Source organism: Clarias gariepinus, chromosome 4, assembly GCF_024256425.1.
Source record: "Clarias gariepinus isolate MV-2021 ecotype Netherlands chromosome 4, CGAR_prim_01v2, whole genome shotgun sequence".
Classification (NCBI taxonomy): Eukaryota; Metazoa; Chordata; class Actinopteri; order Siluriformes; family Clariidae; genus Clarias; species Clarias gariepinus.
In genome coordinates, this window is record NC_071103.1 from 12997099 (window position 1) to 13020931 (window position 23833).

A 23833-nucleotide genomic window follows, 5' to 3' on the forward strand; every position below is an offset into this window, starting at 1 on the left:
ATTCGCAACAGTCACTGTGGATTTATTTTACCAAAACCTTGGACTGGCGTTCCCCAAAATGACAGGTTTTGCGTTCAAAAACCTCAACTTGTTCAGGACGACATATCTCTGCAAGCAGGCATTTTCTGTGATGAACATTAACAAGTACAACCTGCGCTTTCGACTCACACACAGACATCTAAATGACATTATGAGTGGCAACGGCTCAAAAACTGGTTGCTGACATTGATGCACTGGTCAAAGAAAAGAGAAGCCAGGTGTAAGGAAGCAGGAGTTAAAAGCATTATGCGTACGTGTGTATGCTTGCGTATATCAAACTTCATCTAGATTTTTATTTGTTAAAGGAAAGTTCTCATTTGTAGTGTATAGTTAATGTTCATATCAATATAATTATTTTATATATAAAGGAGTAATTTCTACCCTCTGGCTTCTTCCTCATAGATCTGATATTAACATGTCAAATATTTCCTGCTGCTATCTTCCTGTCTCCTCTTATATCTGCTCTGCTCTTTAAGGTGTGAACGCTCCCATGCTCACCTTTCCATTTTCTCTTTACACTCTAAAAAATAAAACTGTGCTGTACTCAATTTTTTTGGTGAAACATTTTTACACTTAAAAATATTGAGTAAATATAAAAAAAATATAAAAATCATGTAAAATATACTTAATGAGTTGAGTACAAGTCAGTAAAAAAAATTAAGTAGACCTGAATAACTATATTTAGTACAATGATGTACAAAATTAAGTAAATGTAATGAAAATCAGAAGTTAATGCAAAGTAAAAATGAGTAAAATAATTGAGTAGATATAATTGAAATGGAAGGTAGAAGATACTGAAAATTATACTATTATTTAACAAACAAATATGCTACATTTACTAAATATTTTAACTAAATGAAAAACAATACACACATTACCATTTTAATTAAACATTTATTTGCGAAATTTGACAAGACATGAAGTCTAAACTCAACCTGGTTTACTTTGCAAATGACATGTAACAAGATCATAAACAGAGAGCTGGATTTATCTTATTAGTAAACAGTCTCAGAAACAATACTTCTGCTACAAGTATTATACAGTTAACACATGGAAAGTAGACTTTTGTATTAGAATCTAATGAGTCACATTTTACATCTGAAAGATTGCACACCTTCACACTTCAGTTTCCTGCAAACTGTGGGATCCATACAAATGTGTGTGCAGACCTTCTCAAACCTTAAAGAAACAATGACAGTCTAAATGAACACAGGACACAAAATATCCATGACCAACAGTACCATGCTTCACTCGATAATGATCGAAATTCCTTTTGATGATGCGACAAATGCACAGTTTAGAACGCCATCCCATAATGCTGGCACCTAAAAAAGGAACAATAGTATACAAGTAAGTACAAGTGTGACTGTTAATATAAAGTCTACCAGACTGGTAAAATAGTACTTCTGTTCAAATAAATACTTTTTGGACTAATATACATCATCACACTGATCTATGAGTGGTGTTTAAGTCAAAGCGGGACTTGTGATGAAAATTCTCTAAATATAGAGAGAAATAAAGTGGGTGTTCTGTTATTCTGCACAATCAATGGTCCTGCTTTGACTTGAACGTCCCTTGTACATGTTTTTGTCCCTTGTATAAAAATGATACCCAACTTTATTTATGCATGACTTTCAACTATATCAATTTTTTACTTTGGTTAATGGAAAATCTAGTATACTCGAGTGGAAAAATTGTATAGTCTAGACTTATTATAGGTAAAGTGAAATATTTCAAGCCTTGTTTTAATTTCTATCTTTGATTCAATGGTTACAGATTTAATACTTCTGTAACATTTAAAAAAGTTGACATTTACCTCCTGTTTTATCTCCATTCAACTTCTCTTCATTAGTGGTGTTGGTGCTGTGAAAGAGATATAGAAAATATTTAACATGTTTTACACAAACACACAAAATCAATCAGTTTTAGTTTCTTTTACTTACATATCACAACATACATATCATTGTAAATATACATATTTAAATTTCATATTACTTTCTCCCAATTCTAATTCTGAGAGAAATGTTGTATTTTTACTAAATCTTTATATTTCATAACTTTAGTTATTAGTACAGTACTTAGCACATTTATTTTATAACATCTGCCGCTGCGTGCTCAGTGTTTAATCATGTTAAAAATACTCATATACAGTAACGGATAAAACACTGCCAGAACCCGGACACTGCACCTCATTTCTGCTGTTTAAACCGGATTTGGTCCGCGTTTCCTCCTTAAAGTGTCGGAGTGACCGAGCAGACACGCGGTTCAGTGTGTGAGGTGGACCGGTACAAATGCGGTAATTATTTGAACATGTTAGTTTTATATCCTCGCCACAGTGGCGGTGGTTCAGTGGGAGAAATTCAAATATTGCGGTTACACCGAGAAACGCGGACATGCACGCGCCGCTGATCGGTGTTAAATCTCTCCTTTTACACCAGAGTTTAAGTGTCTGTATTAACGCCGCTTTAGCTGAGCAGTTCGGTGGTTGGAACAAACAAGCTAAATCACACTGAACCCCAGGACTGGCCTGTTGCTAGCTATCGTTAGCTCTGGAGCTCGGCTGTGACAGGATTCAGAACAGTAACTCACACACTATAAAGTTGTGTGTGCAGGCAGACAGAGTCATTATTACAGTAACTTGTGTTAGCTGTTTACTCACCAGGATTTGTAAGGAGTGTTCCAGAATGTTCCAGGTTCTTCATGTCCATTCTCACATCCTCACAGCCTTCTTGTCTCTGATGTTACACCAGACTTCCCATGAGCACTTGCACAGGGCAATTTACTCAATTATTTAAGTTTTTGTTGTTAAACATAAAGAATATTGAGTTGGAATAATTTATAATTGTAGTTCTTGAAACTAATCAGTACAATTACTCCATTAACAGATATTTTGATTTAAATGTATCAAAAAATATTAAGTGCATGTTAAAAATATAATTCAGTTAGTCAAATGCTGATTTTTACTAGTGAAGTAAACTTAAATTATAGTGTAAATTTAAGACAAAATTAATAGTTGTTTTTTTAGGCATTTATTTTGATTTGTCTAACTCAAACAATCATGTATGTGACTTTTAGAGATTTTATTAAGGTAACATAACCTTTTTATAACTGTGAAATTTACAAGGCCACAGAATCATTTTTTAGAGTGTATGTCCCCCCCCCTCTCCCCCTCTCTCTCTCTCCCCCTAACTCGAGCCAACATCTTGTGATCTGTCTCTGGACGAACACCTCTCTATCTTCCTCTCCTTTGATTCTTCAGGATCTCACCAGGACATTTACAACGGTTCATGTTCTTTGTAGTTACATATGTTTATAGAACAGGCGTTTGGTCAAACATATATAAACCCCATCTTTTGCTGTTAATAAACAGAGACCTTTCTGACAGACAACGTGTGTGTGTGTGTGTTTGACTGAGTCTCTCCTGGCCAGAAAAGCTTACCGAAGCACAGTGGACAGACCGAGCAACTCGCCTCTCCTACTACTTAACTTTAGAAAAACTTTACACAAACCATAAAGAATTTATTTTTGTATATGATTTTTTCTAAACTATTGAATTGATAAAGGCAGGTTTTTTTTATTGTGAAGTGTTTTTCTAGTTTGTAAATGATATTTTAGCCTATAGCCTCATATTTAATGTAACTGTCTGTACACAGAGTCTGGAGCATTTTTATTTCTTATTTTATCATTACTAAAAATCTGACAAGTAATATTCGTGTTCAAAGGAAAGGATTTTGCTTCCCATTAATTGGCATTGTTTTTTCCCCAAAAAGGAATGAGTGTGAATGGACAGTTTCTGAGGACTTGTTAAATGCAGTTTTACAGAATATAGTGTATTTGTTGTAATTTGATACACTATGATTAAAAAAACATAAAACAAATTTGGCCAACACATTTCTTCTCATCCGGCCCTCACCCTAAAATGAGTTTGACACCCCTGGTTTATGCCATTGTCACTTAAGAAATTCATGATTGCTATGACCAAAAAGGTTCATGGCAACATGTGGAATGACATTGATGAGGAATACAGTACCTGGATGCTTATACTGGGTGTTCTTCTACTTGCTGATGTTTACAAATCCAGCAATAAGGCCACTGATGGCATGTGTCGACAGGCAACAATGTCACTTCAGTCATTTCGAATGATATCAAGAGTCCTTAGATTTGACAACAGAGAAACTAGAGAAAAATCTGACAAGCTTGCTCCCATCAGGGATGTCTGGGAAAGGTGGGTGCGTCGCAAAAGCCTACAAGTGGAAGCAAAATGTGCGAAAGTCACAGAAATGTATGCCACCACCAATTACAGCTGCTGGTGTAGGGCCATCAACATCTAGCAACAGTGCAGAGGCAGTCCAGAGGAGGAGGAGGTTGTGAGAGACGTGACCCAGCAGGGACAGATTGAGGAAGGCTTCAGAATAGCTACGAGTCTGGTAAGAAATAGCCGAACTGTTGGCAGAGTGAAGGGAGGGACATTTATGCAGTGGGCTTTTTTGTGGTGTGTGTGTGTGTGTGTGTCACTTGTGCATTTGAGTGTTTATCGACAACCTGCACCACCAGTCTACCTAGCTGCTACTCCCAAATGAACCGTCTGCCAATTGGGTACATTGCCATCCACATCAAATTAACGAGTGGTCTTACATCTGTCACGATTGATCGAAATTGTTGTCAATCTTTACGCAGTACAACAAATAAACCCCCAAAGCTATATAAATGACATGGCTGAATATCGGATTTCTAGGTAGACACGTAGGCCTACACACACGCAGAATGATAAAAGCATGGAATTAACAATGAGTAGTGAAGTGTAGTCTACATCTTTACTAAATAGTAAGCTATCTGGAGGATTTGTAGGCCAACACTGTGCAAATGCTTAAATTATTGCAGTCAGACTTAAAAACAATTAATAGTAGACTGAGTTTTGTGCAGAACTTCATCCTTGCTAGGTTGGAGGTCACTCACGTGTGTGTGTGTGAGAGAGAGACTAAGGGAGAGAGAGAGAGAAAATTGCTAATAAAAGGCTGGATAATAACAATTAAGGATAATTTTTACCAAGGTTATTTGCTTCCATGCAGGTTAATGCATGGTTTAATGTTCGAAACAAAACAGTGAGCACATATATCCTTTGATGTGTCATATGCCTCAGCATATTGTTTAAATAATCATGGTGGGCCGCTATGGCCAAAATGCCAGGGCCATTTTTTGGTCCCAGTCCAGCCCTGATGCCTAGTAAGCCAGGGAAATATGGCATAAAAATTTGGACAGCTCATTAAGCAAAGACCAGCTATGCATGGAATCTGCAGATTTACACAGGCAAACATGCAAGTGGCATTCCTGAGAAAAATCAAGGAAAACGTCCTCGATATGACTAGAGGTCACAATATTACATGTGACAATTTCTTTACCAGCTTTGGCCTTGGACAAGAACTTCTCAGGTGGAAACTTATCATGGTGGGCACAGTAAAAAAATAAATAAACCTGAGCTACCTGCCAAAATTTTGCAGGTGAAGGACAGGGCTCCATATTCTTCTAAATTTGCTTTTACAGACACCACCACGGTTGTTTCATATTGTCCAAAAAAAACACCGGAGTGTGATACTTATTTCCACTTTTAAAAAAGATGCAGCTGTGTCATCAGCAAGTGACAAAAAGCCAATAATTATCTTGGACTATAATAAAAACAAAGATGAAGTGGACAACCTGACTGCAACCTACACTTGCCAGAGAACGACCAGGAGATGGCCAATAGTTGTGTTTTATAACATTCTAGATGTGTCTGCATACAATGCATTTGTGTTGTGGGCCCACATTCACCTAGAGTGAAACTCAACCAGAAAAAACAAGCGGAGAATGTATGTAAGTGTGATGCAGGACATGTATGAGAGCTGTAAGACAGTGGTGAGATGTGCTGTAGGTGTGACAGAAGAGTTCAAGGTGGGGGTCGGTCTGCATCAAGGATTGGCTCTGAACCCCTTCTTGTTTGCTATGGTGATGGACAGGATGACAGATGAGGTTAGACAGGAGTTTCCATGGGCAATGATGTTTGCAGATGACATTGTGTAGAAGGATCCTTACATTGGAATTGCCAGGCAGGAGGACTAGGGGAAGACCAAAGAGGAGATTTATGGATGCAGCAAAAGAGGACATAAAGTTAGTTGGTGTGAGGGAAGAGGATGCAGAGGATAGAGTTAGATGAAGGCAGATTATTTAATGAATTGAAGTTCAATAATTGTTTGTTGACAGAGAAATAGTTTTGCGAGATGTCAACCTTACAGGGGGAAAATCAATTCTTTGACAAGATACAGCTCTAAATTGCAGGTTATTTTAAGGGTGAAAGAAAAACTGTTTATTTGTTCCTGTTAGTTCCTGCATAGTTAGCTATGACTTGTAGCTGTAAAATTGCTACCTTTTGGAGTGACCAAAATTGATTAAATGCACATCTAATCGCTGTAAAGATATTTCTTCTTACTGCAAACAAAATATGTTATTAATGAATGGTTCTATGTTTAATAAATTGATAATTGTAACCATTGTCACTCCAGACAAAAAAAAAAAATACAAACCTCCTCTCTCCTAACAAAAAGACCAAATGGCTAATAATAGCAACACTTCAGATGTTCAAAGTTTTGAATTACAGAATCTAGATAGAAGGGGGGGGGCAATACATATTCAGTGTTGGGGGACGTTACTTTTTAAAGTAATGTGGGAGATAATTCTTCCACCTGTTGAAGTTGCCTTTAATTTGAAATATCAAATATTTAACAAATTACTAACAAACAAATTTAAAGAAGATTTCAGATGCCACACAGAGCTGGATGAAGTAAGTCAGGCTTTTATTGCAGTAATAAGAACCCAGATGAGCCAACCTAGCCATGCCTTGGATCAGAACCAAAACAGTGCCAAGTCCAGACTAATTTCACAGAGAAAAGCACGCTCCTTTTATACAGTTCATGAGAGGGGGGGGCTGGATCTCCAGTCTCCTCCCCTGTACATTCATCTGATGACCACAGCAAAATTTTATTCCATTATAATCCAGTTTCTATCAATTAATTTTTCCATTATAATTACACCTTATTATTTGACTTCTCCCTGCGCTTATCTGACTCTTACTATGCTCGAAACTTCTCTCCATTATAATTCATCTTTTTTAATAATTATTTTCTATTATCTTTACACTTTTCATATCTTTTTATAAAAAATATAGGGGTGCCGCTTGTTTTCAAGGCTTTTTCCTTATTTTTCTTTGGTATGTTCATTTCTCAAGAGACCAGCCATGGGTAAGCATCTCCTTTACACTATTTTCATATTTGCCTTATTTTACCCCATTTAATGTTTTTATACATTTTATTCTATTTTATAGCCAACTGCAACTTCTCCATTGATGACTTCATCCCTTTGGATGATTCGGACAGCCAGATCGTGTTCCTTCTGAGGAATTTTATTTCTGTTGATGCTTTTATCCTGGCCCCTTATGTTTTGTATTTTACATTGGGCTTTTATACTTTGTATTTTATATTATTACCATGTATATACACATTTTTATTCTGTGTCTACTCTTGTGTGTCTATTTTATTCACAAGACTAGCTCTGTGTCTTTGATTTTTTCTATTCCTTATCTGCCCATTCAGTCTGCCCACATGGCCATCTACACACACACATACCTTCTCGCAGGGAGATTCCCCTGATTCTTTTCAAGTTTAGTTTCAGTGTACAATTTGTTACATAGTTCCCCGTACACCTCGTTAGCCCCTCTCCCCCATTGCTTGGTCACCCGCTCCCTTCATGCCTCTCTCCCCTTATCTGGTTTCTAGTGCCTGGTGCTTATCTCGTGTCTGTTACCTGATTATTTTTTCTGTCCTTGTTTTTTTTGTTGGTTGTTCCTGGTTTATTCTACAGTTCTCAAGAGACATATATAAGCATCTCTTTATTTGGTAGATGCACATACTAGTTTATATTTGTGTCTACTTTTATTAAACTCAGTATTCTTAAAACTGATCGTGTGTCTTTTGGATATTTGTCTATATTCTTACTTAGACATGTGTACGTGTATCCAACACTTGTTTCAATCCTTCATTAGGTTTGCTCGAGACTCTGCCAAGTCCGACACCTGGCACCTTATCTTGTCTTATCTGGGTCACTCTAACCATCCTCTTACTGCTCTGTTTTATGACCTGTCATACTCCCTGTCTGCTTTTCTCACCTAACCTCTATATTATTTCACTAAGATTAATATTATGTTGATTAATATTATCATATTGTTTCATTGCTGCATACACAAATGTTTAATTAAAATATGCTTACAGTAACTAATTACATGACAAAATTACTGTCTTTAAAAAGTAATGAGTTACATTACAGAGTTACTTTCTGATAAAAGTAACTAGTTAGAGTACTTTTTTCATTGCAGAAAATGAAAACTACCATCATCTACCATCATCACTCAGCAAGGTTTGGCCAATAATCTGTTAACTACAAATACCCCTATCTCACCTACGCAGTTTCCGTGGTGGCCGTAAGGCGGTGTGATTAGGTTTCCATCTTTCGGCGCGTCGGTCCTCGCATAGTCAAACTACATAGGTGAGATAGGGATATAACATATATTTTTATAAAATGGCCTATTGCTCCCATAAAAGGCAGATATGTCCTGTTGTCTCATCAAATTCCACTGCAAAAAGTTGGACAAAAATACAATATTTATTTTAATTTTATTAAAACAGTGTGGGCCAAACCTTATATTGACCTGTGAGTCCAGTAAAAAAAAAAGTGGTATGATACTAATTGAGTCCAGGCCTGCGAAACTGAAAAAGTTTCAGTGGGCTGTAAATGGAGCAGAACTTGTTGAAATGGCCCAAGAGTTCAGACTAGGCAACATTCAAAGCACTTGCATGACCCATACCGAACAAAGCCTGAGATACGCCACATCTGAACCCATCAGCATCACTGTACTAGGTTAGTCATAATTTAGTTATCGAATTCATATGCAACAAAAAGGAAAGTTAGGGCTAGCAAATATAACAGTCCTGTTAGAAAGCTTTAGACAACTGCAAAAAAAAGGACAGTAGCAAACAGACATCTTCATTTGAATAAACTTACAGTGACAGAATTTAATATGGATTGCGTCAGATTTAAACCTTTCAATGCACAAGGAGCATTGAATTGGGGACAACGATTGGAAATAATATCTTCCAGGAAGCCATAGCAGAGAAACACTGTTTCGAATAGGTTTTCTGCCACCTGGAGGGCTGATGGAAGAGAGCTAAATGGGACAATTCGACATCCCTTAGAAAATCTGTCTACTACTACTAGGATTGTAGTATACCCCTTTTAACATGGGCAGATTTGTTACGAAATCCACTGCTATATGTGACCACTGTCTGTTGGGTGTTGAAAGGGGCATTAATATACCAACCAGTAAGCAGCGCAGACTTTTAGTAGTTGCACAGGTAGCGCAAGACATAACTATTGTTTTCACTGAACCCCTGAAACACCGCAGGTGCGTTACCAGTCCATATGCCATTACATTATATTGATAGTGGCCTGATGCTAAACGCAGCTCTTTCACTCATCGCCCTTACGAACATGAACGAGATTATATGCGCTGCGGAGGATGAGCTTAGTGAAAATGGAGGCGCCTCAGAGTTGGTAGATAGCGGCCGGTACCAGTGGTAATGCGTGCTTGTATTTTATTGTTACTGCATTGAGGCCACGGTAATCAATACAGTTTCTCTAAAAAAAAATAAAAAACCTGCCGAAGTGGGTGACGTGAACCTGCTGATGAGCCCCTGCCTTAGAGCTTCGCTCACGTATTCCTCCATGGCCCTGGTTTTTGCCACTGACAATGGATAAATGCGCGAGCAAGGTGTTGTTTTCCTGGGGAAAAGCTCTATCGCACAGTTCCTCAGACGGTGAGGGGATGAGTTGCACAGCTGCCCTAACACTAAACACATCCTGAGTGTATGGGCATTCGGACTTTCAATGGTAGTAGTTTGGACCGTCAATGCTGGTGGTGTACAAAATTTGGCGCACCTAGGGACCCAGGATACGATGCGTGAATTAGCCCAATCAAAATGAGATTGTGAGAGCTAAGCCAAGGGAGACGCACGCACACGCGCCCCCCCAACAGTATAGACACAGTCCTGGCGTTTGTCTCCTTCTCTTCTCTGTGGCCGAGAGGCGGGAAGTGCTCACATCCATGGGCTTCGGTGGAGCCCCTTCACGGTGGTCTGGAAAAGGCTTGCTGAGGCTGTAATCATGCCGTGTCGTCGCCATTCTTGCCAGTAGTCGATGTCACTGGCCGCCAAAGTGCTGGTCTAATTTAATAGCCATAGTCACAAAACCTGTGAGCTGTTGAATGACGAAGATGATTTTTTGTTGTTCCGTCCTGTCCGGATACTCCGTCAGATATAGCTCACAAGCCAGTAGGAATTGCTTGCACCCATCCAGGTTACCTGCGTATCTTTCCGGAGGGGTGGGGCGAGGTGGTGAGGGCGCAGAGATGTTAGAGGAGACCCTGGTAGGGTGAGCTGCTTCACGCAGTGAGCCATGTCGCTAATAGCCCGCTCCAGGCTGTCAATCTCACGCTGTTGGCCCTGGAGATATTTATGCATGGTAGAGTCTTCTTCAAAGGGGGGGCGGGGGGGACACAAATGCAGGTCTGGAGCACACGAGTTTTTAGTTTTATTTACAAACAGCGAGAATGCTTTTTTTTTTTTGGTTTTTCCAATTTTCTCCCCAATATTAGTCGTAGCCAATTCCTCCCCGTCACTAGGGGGCTCCCACATTAAGGCTACTACTACCACTCAGTTTTTTGTGCTTGGCATATTTATTTCTTTACACAGGAGTCTGCTTTGGCCAAGATCTGTTATTACCTGAGAGAATAAATCAAGCAGTTGGAGAGAATATGGTGATTATTTAATCCATATTCTTAATACAATACATCTGTTGATCAGTTTGAAAATAGCTACATAGTTTACAACACTGATATCTATTATAGTAGATAAACACATAAAACTTGCTCAGTGTGTACGTAGTATTAATTTCTGTTCCTCATGCAGAGACACCACATAATCTTGATCAGACTGATGGTGGCACTGTTGTGTTCTTTATTCACTTTAGAATAGAATTATACTGTAAGTAAAAAGAATTCTCCTTCGTGATTACAATTATTTGCAGTTGGATAGGCCAGTGGTTATGATGCAGTTTAATCCACAATGTTGTCTATACCACATTCTACTGTAAAAACAAACAAACAAATTAATAATAATAATAATAATAAAGCTTATTTTGGAACAGTTACTATGAAGGTGGCAACAATGCTAATTAGGGTCAGGCAAATTGAAACATAATGTGTGAAAACTGTTTTACTTCTAATGCAGGATTGTTGAGGAAATGTTTTTTTTTTAAGTGTGGAACACTTGAATAGTTAACATCCATAGACATTCTGGTTAATAATCAGTGGATATTGAACTAATCACCTGACTTGCTTATAAAGGGCGGAACCTGAATGTGACGATCTGGGACAAAGCGGTGGACAATTACTCTGGTACTTTTCCTGTAGACTGTCTCCTCCTGCATGTGTTTTAATAACAGTGTTTACAGACCTGCTGTCTCTTCTGCTTACTCAGTTCACTTCCTCAAACTTGAGTTTAGTCGGCACGGTTCATTTCGGGGTAGATCAGGTGCTGAATCCGTGCTGGTGTCTCTGGAGAGACGTTTATTGAGAAGCAGTGGTGGAGCTCCGGATCTCTCCTGATGGATTTACACGCTGTGAGCTGCTTTCTGATTCTGTTGACATGCACAGGTGAGCTCTCTCACAGCGGTCACGACATTTTCGGACATTAGACACTCGGAAGAGGCATTTTAGGGACCAAATGTCTGTGTGAAGAAAGTGTGATATTTCTAACTTACCAGGCTTCTCACTTGCGTGTACATAGTAATACATAGTTGATAGAAATACCTTAGTAGGACATCTTTTGCACATCTTTCAGGACCTTCTTGTTCATGTAACCCTGCAAACTAGCGCTTAAATAATCTACTTGTTGATCCCCACAATCTCCTTAAACGCCGCTTCCAAATATTTGTATCATGTACGAATATCAAACTAACTTCACCGCAGCCACTTTCTTCTAATATTTTGTAATACATATTGTTGTATTAGCAATGTGGCATAACATAACAGTGCATAAAACCTTGTCAAGTTTTTTTTTTTTCTATTTTATGTTAAATGTATTATTATTGTTGTTGTTCATGATGATGATGCTTTCTTCACACAGGAGTATGTTTTGGCCAAGAGCTGATATTACCTGAGAGAATAAATGGAACAGTTGATGAAGATGTGATGTTTACGCCACTCAAAATTCCAGATCCCCGACCTACTATCAGCAGTTGGAGGTTTAATGATTCCCTGATTGTTACTGCACAGCCTAGTGGAACTACAATAACAGATTTATACCAAGGCAGGGCCTTTTTCAGCACCGTCACTTTAGCTCTAGAGCTCAGAAGCCTGACTGAGAGTGATACTGGACAATACACTCTGACTGTACAGACTGATAAAGGGACTATCACTGCTCAAACATCACTGCAGGTGATTATGCAGGGTGAGTATGAACAAAACATAAATGTAATTAGATGTTTTCCCCGTCTATCTTGTACAGTCATTTTGTAAACACAACACAAAGTCTTTTCAGCTAATATTTACTTTATTCAGTTCTTTGAAAACAGTAATAGAATATGCATTTAAATGGTAGGATACTGTTGAAAATATTTTAATGTTATCTATTCTTGCATTTGATGACTAAGAATGTGCATGGTGTGTTCTTGTTGATGTAAAATATTATTTAATTTAATTATTTTATTTAATTGACATTCCTAACTTACAGAAACTTACAGTGAAATGTTTTTTTTTGAAAGCCTCTTGACTGATGGCTAGATTACTGGACCCCCATTTGTAATATTATAATAGCATTTTTTTTGGACTTAAAATAAGTCGGTCAGGAATATACTGTACTACTTATTTTACTCACATCTAATTTTTAGCTCGCATTTAGTGATTATTGTTTAAAATCACAAGAGCTTATAGTGCTCGTACAATGATGACATATGTTTTATGATGAATAAGCATCCAAATCTAGTTTATTCTAGTGTTCACCTGAGCCCTGTCTTACCTTCTTATCCCAGTTTCAGCCTCCAACGTTGCCATAATATCAAGTATTACAGAGTTAGTCAAGTTTAACAGAACTGTAAGTCTCGTCTGCTCTGCGTCTGGCTTGTTTCTTTCATTTATTTGGCTGAATAGCGGCTCTAAGGTAACAGCAGGGGAGCGAGTTCAGCCAACAAACAGCAACAGAAATCTGACCATTACCAGTGTGATCAGAGGTGATACAGGTCCATACCAATGTGAAGCATCCAACAGTTGAGTTCTTCACTGAACCTCACCATGTGATTTATCTCCCATCATGTACCTTACCTCACAAATCATGATATACCTGGTCTCCACAAAACCAATATGGCTCCAAAGTTGACTGAATATGGACTATTCCATTACAGATGGTCCGGAAAATGTTAAAGTTGTAGCAGCACCAGTGGAACCTTCCTACAGCTCTGTGTCAAACCTCGTATTGACTGCTGTTCAGCTGATTCCGGTCCTGCTGCTGAGTTTTAGTGGGCTGTGCATGGAGCAGAGCTTGGTAAAATGGGCCAAGAGCTCAAACTGAGCAATATTCAGAGCAATCATAGCGGTAATTACACCTGCTTGGCCCATAACAAAGAGAGCCTGAGATATGACACATCTGAACCCATTAGCATCACTGTAGGTGGGTTATAATCTAGTTATTGAACTCATGCAACAAGCAGTACAACACAGCCCGTATGAATAAGCTTTTGTTCATTTGTCCGTTTGTTTTTTTATTATTGTTTTTTATTAGATTTTTTTAAAACTAGTTGCTTTAAGCAGTAGAAAGCCTTCTTTTTAGTAGAAGTTCCATCTACCCATCTCTCCCCAGCCCATCTGGCCATAATCACCAAAAATGTGACCATGTGCATTACACACACTTTTACACTTTTACCTGAAAAATTTGATTCGTATGTGAGTCTCTTTATCGTATGTGAGTCGAGCTTTTAGAATATCAGTAGATATTTTACCTTGCAAAACTCATAAGTATCAGTACAATAGCAGGTTGTGCTTGAGAATGTAATTTTTCCCAGAAAATTTACCTCGGCTATTGTGATCTCCTCTTTGAGACTTTGGATTTCTTCCAAAATGAACTACTGTATGAAAAACCTGAGATTTGAGACGTAAATTAATTAAAACGACCCTGATCCGCTCTTTAGACGATGTTAATCAGATGTTCATACATCTGCCAAATGTCTGATTCATGTTGGATAGACATTATTTTAATTAAATACCCTCGGTTAATTATAATTAACCATGGTCAACATAATTCTGTGAAGGAAGGAAACATAAGAAGCCCCAGGAATGCGCTGCGGCCCGTAGCTTCTCTGTAAAGAATGTGGATCGGAAAATTCCTCCATCGAAGACATTTTCTCTCGCTTCTGCGGAGATGGAAATAGCCTCCAAGCACTTGAAAAAATTAAAAAATAAATTGGACGACAGGGTTCTGTCGGGTGGCCGGGGAGCGGAGCCTCAATGATGCTCTCTCCCTTTCCTTAGCAACCTCCACGACGCGTTAATTCTTTCATGGAGTAAGCCTTATTCATCCCGTGTTTTCGTGCCATTGACTTATTTATTTAAATATAGTTGATGTGGAAGCGTGGGGTTATATGATGACGCCCCAGATTGAAGAGATGCTTTCAGGCTATCTCTCTCCTGGGACATCATCCTCCCTGAAAAGCTAACACTTTCTTCCAAGCTGTGTAGATTTTCATCTTCCCTGGATAGAAAAGCTTTTCAGGCAGCAGGTCATGTTGGTGCTTCACTGCACATCTAAAGGTTTTGGAAACCTACCAGGCTGACCTGCTGAGAGACTTAAGCACTGGCGGGGCTCTGGAAGATAGGGCGTTCTGGAATTACACAGGGCCACAGACTTGTCTCTTCATGCAACAAAGGAGACGGCTCGTGCTATCGGCCATTTTATAGCTGCAATGGTTTCCGCGGAGAGGCACTTGTGGCTAAATCTTACAGGCATCAAGGATAAGGATCGTGCATTCCTCCTTGATGGAAAATCAAAAAGAAGTCCTGAGGCTCATGTGTCCAGGACCATGGGGGTGGCCCCCCAATGGGGAGAGGCACATAGAATTCCTTTCGAGAATGAAGTGTTCTCCCTGGCACCCCCAGGAGGTCGGTGTTCCACCACTGGTTTTTCAGGCAACACCGGTCCACAATAAAGTGTTAGCTCTTCGTTTTTTTTTCTGCCATTTTTTGATTTTCGAGGGCTGAACCGCTATCTAAATATAAATAAATACAGCTTTAAAATGTTGACTGTCAAAGTGATTGTTCTCAAATCCTACCAAGTGATTAATTTGTGACAATCGATGTGAAGGACGCATACTTTCATATAGTAATATTGCCACAACACAGGAGGTTCCTGAGGTTCGCTTCCAGTATCAGGTCCTTTCATTTGATCTAGCTCTCTCACCCGCACGACTGGCTGGCCCAGTCTCAGTAGCTAGCGCTTAGACATCAGGATATCGTCCTAGCTCATTTTTGTTTCTTGGGATTGAGACCGAACGCCACGAAAAGCGTGCTCTTTCCTGTTCAAAGGATAACTTATTTGTCACATGGGATTCGATCGTAAGGCGGGCACAGCTGTCTCCCGCTTATGTCGAATCCATTCTCAACACCCTCAAGGAAATCAAGCTAGACCAGAAAGTGACTGTTCATCACTTTCAGAGATCAGAGAGCTCTCATGGCAGCTGCATCCACAGTGATACCTTTGGGCCTTCTGCACATGAGAGCATCTCAGTTGTGGCTAAGAACTGTTCCCTGAAAAGGCGGGAACGAGATGCTGCGCTCCAATTCCGCACTGCCTGCGTGACTGGACGTCCTTTTAGACAAAATTGATCTAAGGAATGTTTTCGGTTAACTCCTATTTATAACCTGCAGATGCGCTTCATCAGATGACGTCACCTGACCGAGGTTATATATGCCAAAATTTGGCGTGTTTGATAAACACATGCTTCACAACCGGCAACACAAAAAGATGTTCTCATAGCGTTTTCACGCAGCATCTATTTCCCGCCTTTTCAGGGACATTTTGTACTTTAACTGTACGTTATGACTTTTAAATATGACCATTAGATACGGTTGGTCAGGAAACTCTTGAAGTCAGATGCAGACAGGACACTTTTTAGTCACAAACTGCTGTGAAAAAATATAGAGATAGATTCAATTAAAATTCATCATAGTTAATTTAGCAAATGAACGATATTTACACTTTTTTCCTCTCGCTTTACAACCCATGAAAACAGACCGAAACCAGAACCGAACCGCAGATTAAGCACGCGCATATAACCGTCAGTATTTTAAGTGTGATCAAAAATACGAGAAATAGCCTAAACCAAAATAACATGACTAAACATCGCTAAACAGCAGGTGACATTTATGTTCAGTATTTCATTTCTATTTAGAAAGATGAGAATAAATTCCTGCTTACCTTTTCCACACGGCCGCCAAATGTTTGTCTTCTCAACAAACTGTTCTTCTTCTTCTTCTTTGGTGTTTAACGGCGGCTTGCATCCATAAGGGTTGCACTACCGCTACCTTCTGGTTGATTCTCCTTTGGTGTTTCTTCACTCTATTTCCAGATTATTTATATATATATTTCTCGTCCACATACCAGCAAATTTCGGATAATAAAGATACGTCGTATAGATGTAAAGACGATGTATCATTTAACAGCTCAAACAGGCAATCTACAGACGATCAAAATACGACTATAAAAAAAAACTAATGCAATGTTTACCAGATGATACGCTCTTTAGCAGACGTCTCAGCGACGTACCTGTGCTATCTGGGTAGATAACAACTATTAAAGTGTTATTTTATATATCTCTCCTATCTATCAAAATGCTAATGAAGGAATGAAGCATTAATGCACCCGTAATCTTTTTTGTTTTCAAACAGTAAACCCACCATGGACAATAGACACATACAGCGAACAAAACTGCCATTAATTTGGCTATCATCACAACCAAGAGGACACTTTACTGTGTTTTAGGGTGAAATGCATTTTTTAATAGTGAACAAGACTCAACTTGACTGATGAATCATTTTGCTCACTCACTCTCTTGTTTGTTCGTTCACTTTTAAAAATAGATTTGCGGGCATTGGGGAGCTGATATCAATGTGCGAGTCTATATTTGCAATATTAGAATTCAAATAAACAAAATAACCCTGCATGTTAATGACATGACATTCATTTACCATTCACCAAAGAAATTTGCCTATTTAGTGAACAGATCTCATTTAGCACACCCATGCACATCACTGCTGTTAGGTGCTTTGATTTGTTACCCATAAAACTTAATATTTCCTATTAAAAATAGCCAGGAGGTCTCTGTAGCACCTGGTGGTTATTGAGTTGTAAATGTTTAAATTGTTTTAAAAGGAATCGGCCCACTAATTGTAACGTTTTGGTTTCAAATCCCAGTACTGCCAATGCACTTAACCCTTAGCTGCTCAATTGTATAAATGTGGAAAAAAGTCATGTTCTCTCACTTCTGTTAGTCAGGTTAAATAAGGAGTTATGTAAAATTCTGATTAATTTTAATATTTGACTCTTATATCAAAATGTCTTGTGGACTTTCATGTCTTGTAGACTACAAATGTAGACTAGTAGAATGTAGTTCTCTAAATTTGTTCGGTTCTTCAGTAGTATTAGAGCTTATTAATTTAAAAGTTTATAAACTGGTTCTGAGATTATAAATGAAAAGTCAGACTTTCAAATGTTTGTTCTGTAATAGGTGAAAACTATTTACCCTGATATGATGATTTCTTTGTGTTCTCATAAAAGGGGGAAATACTGATGGAGGTGGAGATTCACTTTCTGCAGGAGCTATAGCTGGAATTGTTATTGGAGTTTTATTAGGTGTTGCTGGTATTGCTGTATTGATTTTCTACTTTGTGAAAGACAAATGTAAGTACATTAGTCCATAACTTTAATAATTTATTTTCTTTGTACTCACAAAATTATCACTATTTCTTAAGTGGCCCTGAGACAAAAATGTGTATATATGATATATAAACATATCAGTATGGCAAGCCAATTAGGAAAATATTCATGAGAGAATCGAATGAAAACTATATATATATATATATATATATATATATATATATATATATATATATATATATAGAGAGAGAGAGAGAGAGAGAGAGAGAGAAAGAATAAAAAGTCTGAATTGATTGAACCATGATGTCATCAAAACAGCGCCGTCTTTAAAAAGGATGAGTGTGTCAGCGTGCCACTTGGTTGCTGCGGTTCTGAGAAATGAAGAGATGGTCAAAACGTTAGTGAGTGCGTGTACGGCCCAAAGTGGTGCTGTAAGCCTCACTCAATATTTACAGATTTCCAGATTTGAATACGTTTAAACGCGCCACAGGTTATTACTTTTTTCTCCCTAATGCGTCACAGCTGCGTTTGGTTTTCTCAGTTAATTTGCGTTGTATTTAAGCCAAGCGTTTCGTCATGAACTAGGCTATTATGGTTAGTTTTTTGTGGCTTGCTTTAATTAATTTCACCCTCTGTGAATGTTCTCGGCTACGAGCTCGCCTTATGTCTAATTCTGTTGTTTGCACATCAACTGGACTCTTAATGGCTTGATTGCCTTTGTTTTTGGTTTGAATACGAATCAGTGAGTGTAACCGTCTTCACTCTCGATTCCAAACATCACTTCATACAACACTAGTGTAAGTACTCTGACGTGGAAAAGAGGAGGAAATGGACTTTGGGCTGTACACGCACTCACTAACGTGTTGACCATCTCTTCATTTCTCAGAATCGCAGCAACCAAGTTTCTCGCGGACTCGCTCATTCTTTCTAAAGATGGCACTGTGTTTCGATGACGTCATGTTTCAATCAATATATTCAGGCTTTTTATTTAATATATTTAGACTTTTTATTCAATATATTTAGAATCCGTTCAATATATACAGTATAGAGTTTCATTCAATATACAGTATACTGTATAAATTTTTTTATTCGATTCTCTCATGAATATTTTCCTAAATGGCTTGCCATTATATCTATCTATATATATATATATAATTTTTGTGAACAATTACTCCTATATCTGACTTATTGTAATAAATTATCTTAAATATTCTTGCAGGCCAAAAATAACCTCTAGAGAAAATAAGAAGAATGCAGGTATGTTTAAAGTATTTTAGTATTTTAGTCATTTATACATCTGAATAAAGTTACTTGTACAAAACACAATACATTTTATAGAATATAGATTAGATCACCAAAGTAAAGTAATATGAGATTTATATATGGACCTATTTTGGGGAACATATTATTTATTGTGACAAAAAAATTATTCCTATTGGCCAATCGTTCCTAAAAACATTCTAATATTCTATTGTATGATGATAATAATGCTTTAGATGTTTTTTTCCCACAGCAATAACAAAATGTCAGCCTGTAAGTTACTGTCTTAAATTTCCAGTCTTGTGCTCCATACACCATGCAGTGTAGATGTAAGTCAAGAGACTTTGTCATAATTACGTCACCATATTACGTTTGATAGTGTTTATTATGGAGAGGTAATTAAAGTGACAAAGTCTCTTCCGGTAGAGACTCTACTGTAGATAGATGGTTTGCCGAAAGCCGCTAAGGACTTTGACCTCAAACAGCACATAGGCAAAGCTATTTCACATTATATTAATTTCTGGTAGCTATAAACACAGTGATCACTTTTATTAAAGTGCCCCAATTATGCCATTTTAAAGGTTTGCTCATATTGCTTAATGAGTCTCTTAAAACAGGTTTACATGTATGTAAGGTCAAAAAACACTTTAGTTTTCTCCAAAAATAGATTTAATTTAACCCCATTTCTAAATGATTCGTAAATGACTCGTGTGAAGCAGTTCGAAGATTCAGTCTGTCTAAACCCCTCCTTTCCGTGAGCCCTCACTGCTGTGATTGGTCAGATGGCGCGGTGATTTATGACTGTTCTACCGCTACAGTGTGTGTTGGAAAAAGAAATGCCCATGACCATAACTGAACGACGGCTCTGGAGACCCGTCAATACATAGAAAAGATGGCGTCGGTTTTACAGTGTAACGACCAGCAATTTTATATTAACTGTGGCTACAAAAATCGAGAGGTCTTAAATCTTTGTGTCGGTGTTGCGTTAAAAGGCCGGTGAGCAAAAAGGACAAACACAAACAAGTAGATAAAGCAAACATGTAAACTGAATAAATTAAATAAAAAAGGTGCACCACAACCAAACAAAGATATAAACAATATTTACAAACTATATATAATAAACAGTATGTGCATGTGTGCGAGTGAGTGGAGAATGTCCGAAGTCCGTGTTTATTGCATGTGTGTTAGAGGAGTATAATTCTGTCTTACCAGGGTTAATAAAGTCCGAGAGGCCGATGACGGGGAATATGTCTAGTCAAAGATAATCCGGTTAAAAAATCTTTAAAAAAATGATTCACAACAATCTCTCCATCTCTCACCCCCCCCCCCCCCTTTTTCCAGGTCTTCCTTTGAAGACAGGTCAGGGAAAGGACACGGCGCATGCGCACTTCGCGTGTGCGGATGCGTTTTTTTCCTCGGGGCTTGGTGTTGAAGTCGCACACGCGAAGTGCGCATGCGCCTTGCCACTTCACGAGTTTTAAGTTTAGTTTTGGTGGAGAATGAACAGTTAAAAAGGATTTTGTGTGCTCTTGTTTTTAATTGTTTTTTTATATTACAAAGTGTTTAAGCGAACCTGGCATGAATGCTCAGTCACATTAACAAGAGTGTGGTAACGTTAATTGTAAGATGGCGGGCAAGTTGTTGGTGACGTAGAACATGGGCGGGCAAGTTGTTGGTGACATAGAACATGAGCGGGCAAGTTGTTGGTGACGTAGAACATGGGCGGGCAAGTTGTTGGTGATGTAGAACATGGGCGGGCAAGTTGTTGGTGACGTAGAACATGGGCGGGCAAGTTGTTGGTGACGTAGAACATGGGCGGGCAAGTTGTTCATGACGTAGAACATGGGCGGGCAAGTTGTTTGTGACGTAGAACATGGGCGGGCAAGTTGTTTGTGACGTAGAACATGGGCGGGCTAGTTGTTCGTGACGTAGAACGTGGGCGGGCACGTTGGTTGCGACGTAGAACGTGGGCGGACATTATGCAAATATGTTACAGAGTGACATGGATCCGTAACAGAGTTAAAATGGATTTGCTAACGACTCGTTTAGGCGAATGTAAGCCGTTTCTTTTTTTTAATAGACAAAAACTCCATTTATCGTGCACTGTCAGCGTCATAGATAGTGCAGTTAGTTTATGTTCACATACAGCTACATGACACACTGCATGAAAAAAAAAAATTGAAATATTTGATTCTTACTGTACCTGTCATGTCATTAGAACAGCCTGCTAATTTTGATGGATTTGGGGATTGCAGCTTTTTGTTAGTTGTTTAATTTATAATTTATATCCAGCATTATCTTGGGTTGTTATATTATCTATACTTGGGTTGTTTATGCTGCTACAGTAAATTAATGCCACTGCTGAACTGGATAGAAGAATGGATTAAATGCAATGCTTAATTGTTGTCTTTAACTAGAAAAGAAGAGAGTACTACCAGTTTCAGCAGGTAGATTAACAGCAATGCGGGTAATGTAGGAAAGTGTTAAGTAAAATGAGTAAAAATGATAGTAGATAGTTAGGTAAAGATGATGGGTAGATAGCACATCCCCTTTAAGTATGACAGGTTTGTGATCAATGAAGTATTGTCATGATTTATATACTGTATATACACAAAAAGTGTTAGTAAAATCTTTGAAATAGTTTAATAATGATTTATAAACCATAACGATTTATAAAAAATATTATTATTATCATTATTATACATTATTACAAAAGAATATTATAAACTATTTAAAAGATTTAATTATTAATTTAGATTGAACTATTAGAAGATTTTTTGTAAAGTGTATTAAAGGTAAGTTTTATTAAAGTTTAGTAGGACTACAACCTGCAGCTGATGACACTTTATCTTTTTCAGACAGCAAACATCTAATCCTGCAGCTCAAATCATTTATTCTGATGTGAGGAACATATAGGATGATGCTACAGCATTAAATGTGGACCACAATGACCAAGTCTGCCAATCCCTGCTTAAAAAATGGGGACTATGAATTTCATCAACCAGTGGAAGAAAAAAATATTGAGATCTTTAGGTAACCAAATATTTTTCTTTGCAGATTCTGCTTGATTGTGTATCTATTGTTGCCTTATTTCAATGCAACCTTAAGTGTTGAATCTGAAGTTAGTTCTTATATGTTTTTGCTTTATAGTAGGTGCAAATGTATTAATTTTTTTTAATGTATTAAAATTTCCTTTAAATCAATGTTATATACAGTACATTTAATTAGAAAAATGATAAAGGAAAATTCTATAAATATATACAGTACAAATCTACTGTAAGTGTGCAAATAGTCAACATCCACTTTATTAGGAACATCTATACACCTGCACCATCATTTATCTATGCATAAAAACATCCAGATATAGTCTAATAAGATTCTGTAAACTCTAGAGATGGCCATGTGCCATGTGATTAGTACTTTCTAGATATATATATATTCAGATTTAGATAACTGTACACGTGTTCCTAACAAACTGGATGGTGAGATTATAACATACAACCTATAATATCCATTCTGGTAACATTTTGCAGCGAGCTTTTACAGTAATAATTAATAAGCTATTGGACAGGAATCGAAAGGGTTTGTGTGACATGAAGACGACCTTTGATTAGAAATATATCTGTTAAGTATGACAGGTATTATGGCAAAGGGCATTGTAAAATGATAGCATAAAACAAGATTGTTGTTTTGAAGCTGTGATAGAGACAGACCTTGACTGTGTTTTGATCCTTTGAACCTGGTTACCTCTGTTACTCAGGCAACTGAATTGAGGAAGTAATAAATGTTTGAAAAGTACTGGATTAAAGTTCAGATAGAAGGAGTGCACCTATATGCACACACATTTCCTCATGTAATTTTAACAATGCTTAGTAAGAATTTAGCTTCACAGGTTTTTATTTAACAATTGTTTGAAATCCACATAAAAACTAAACTGTTTACTCAGATTTAACATTACACTTTGGTATACTGTACTTTTTTTTTTTATTTGTGATCTTAGAATAATACAAATATTTCTTTATATTTAAATTTTTTCTATTTCTGTTTATTTCCCTAAAATAATTTTGACTCAACTGTCAATAAAGATGAACTAAAGTTTAAGAATTGTGTGTTGACAGTTGAACAGTTTTGCGAGAAGTCAGCCTTACTGGGAAAAAAATATTCTTTTGTCTATTTTTTGACAAGATGCTGCTCTAAATTGCAGGTTATTCTTTTCTTTTTTTTCACTAGCTTGTTGCAGTAGCAGAATATGGTATTCATACTAACATTTTTTTTTGTGTCTTAATATCTCCTTTTTTAAAAATTCATTCAATAGAGACAAACTTCCCCAAATATAAAAATGCTGAAAGGTGTACACTAGGTAGATAGGTGTATGTGCATAGTGCTAATCATGGGTGTTTTCTGGGACATGCACACCATCTACTATGACCCTTGACCATGAGAAAGTAAATCTTCTGAGTAAGGGTTAAAGA

The 23833-nt window shown here is 37.6% G+C and overlaps 1 long non-coding RNA gene and 1 pseudogene across 1 annotated transcript; one reads left to right on the forward strand and one right to left on the reverse strand.

The window, feature by feature from the left end:
• Positions 1 to 1093: 1093 nt before the first annotated feature.
• Positions 1094 to 2893, reverse strand: LOC128520010 (uncharacterized). Its single transcript, XR_008357900.1, has 3 exons — positions 2699 to 2893; positions 1856 to 1902; positions 1094 to 1364 (listed from the first exon to the last, which is right to left on the reverse strand). It is a non-coding gene; the product is annotated as an uncharacterized LOC128520010 (long non-coding RNA).
• An 8673-nt stretch (positions 2894 to 11566) lies between these two features.
• On the forward strand, positions 11567 to 13855 carry LOC128520046 (carcinoembryonic antigen-related cell adhesion molecule 1-like; annotated as a pseudogene).
• Positions 13856 to 23833: the final 9978 nt, after the last annotated feature.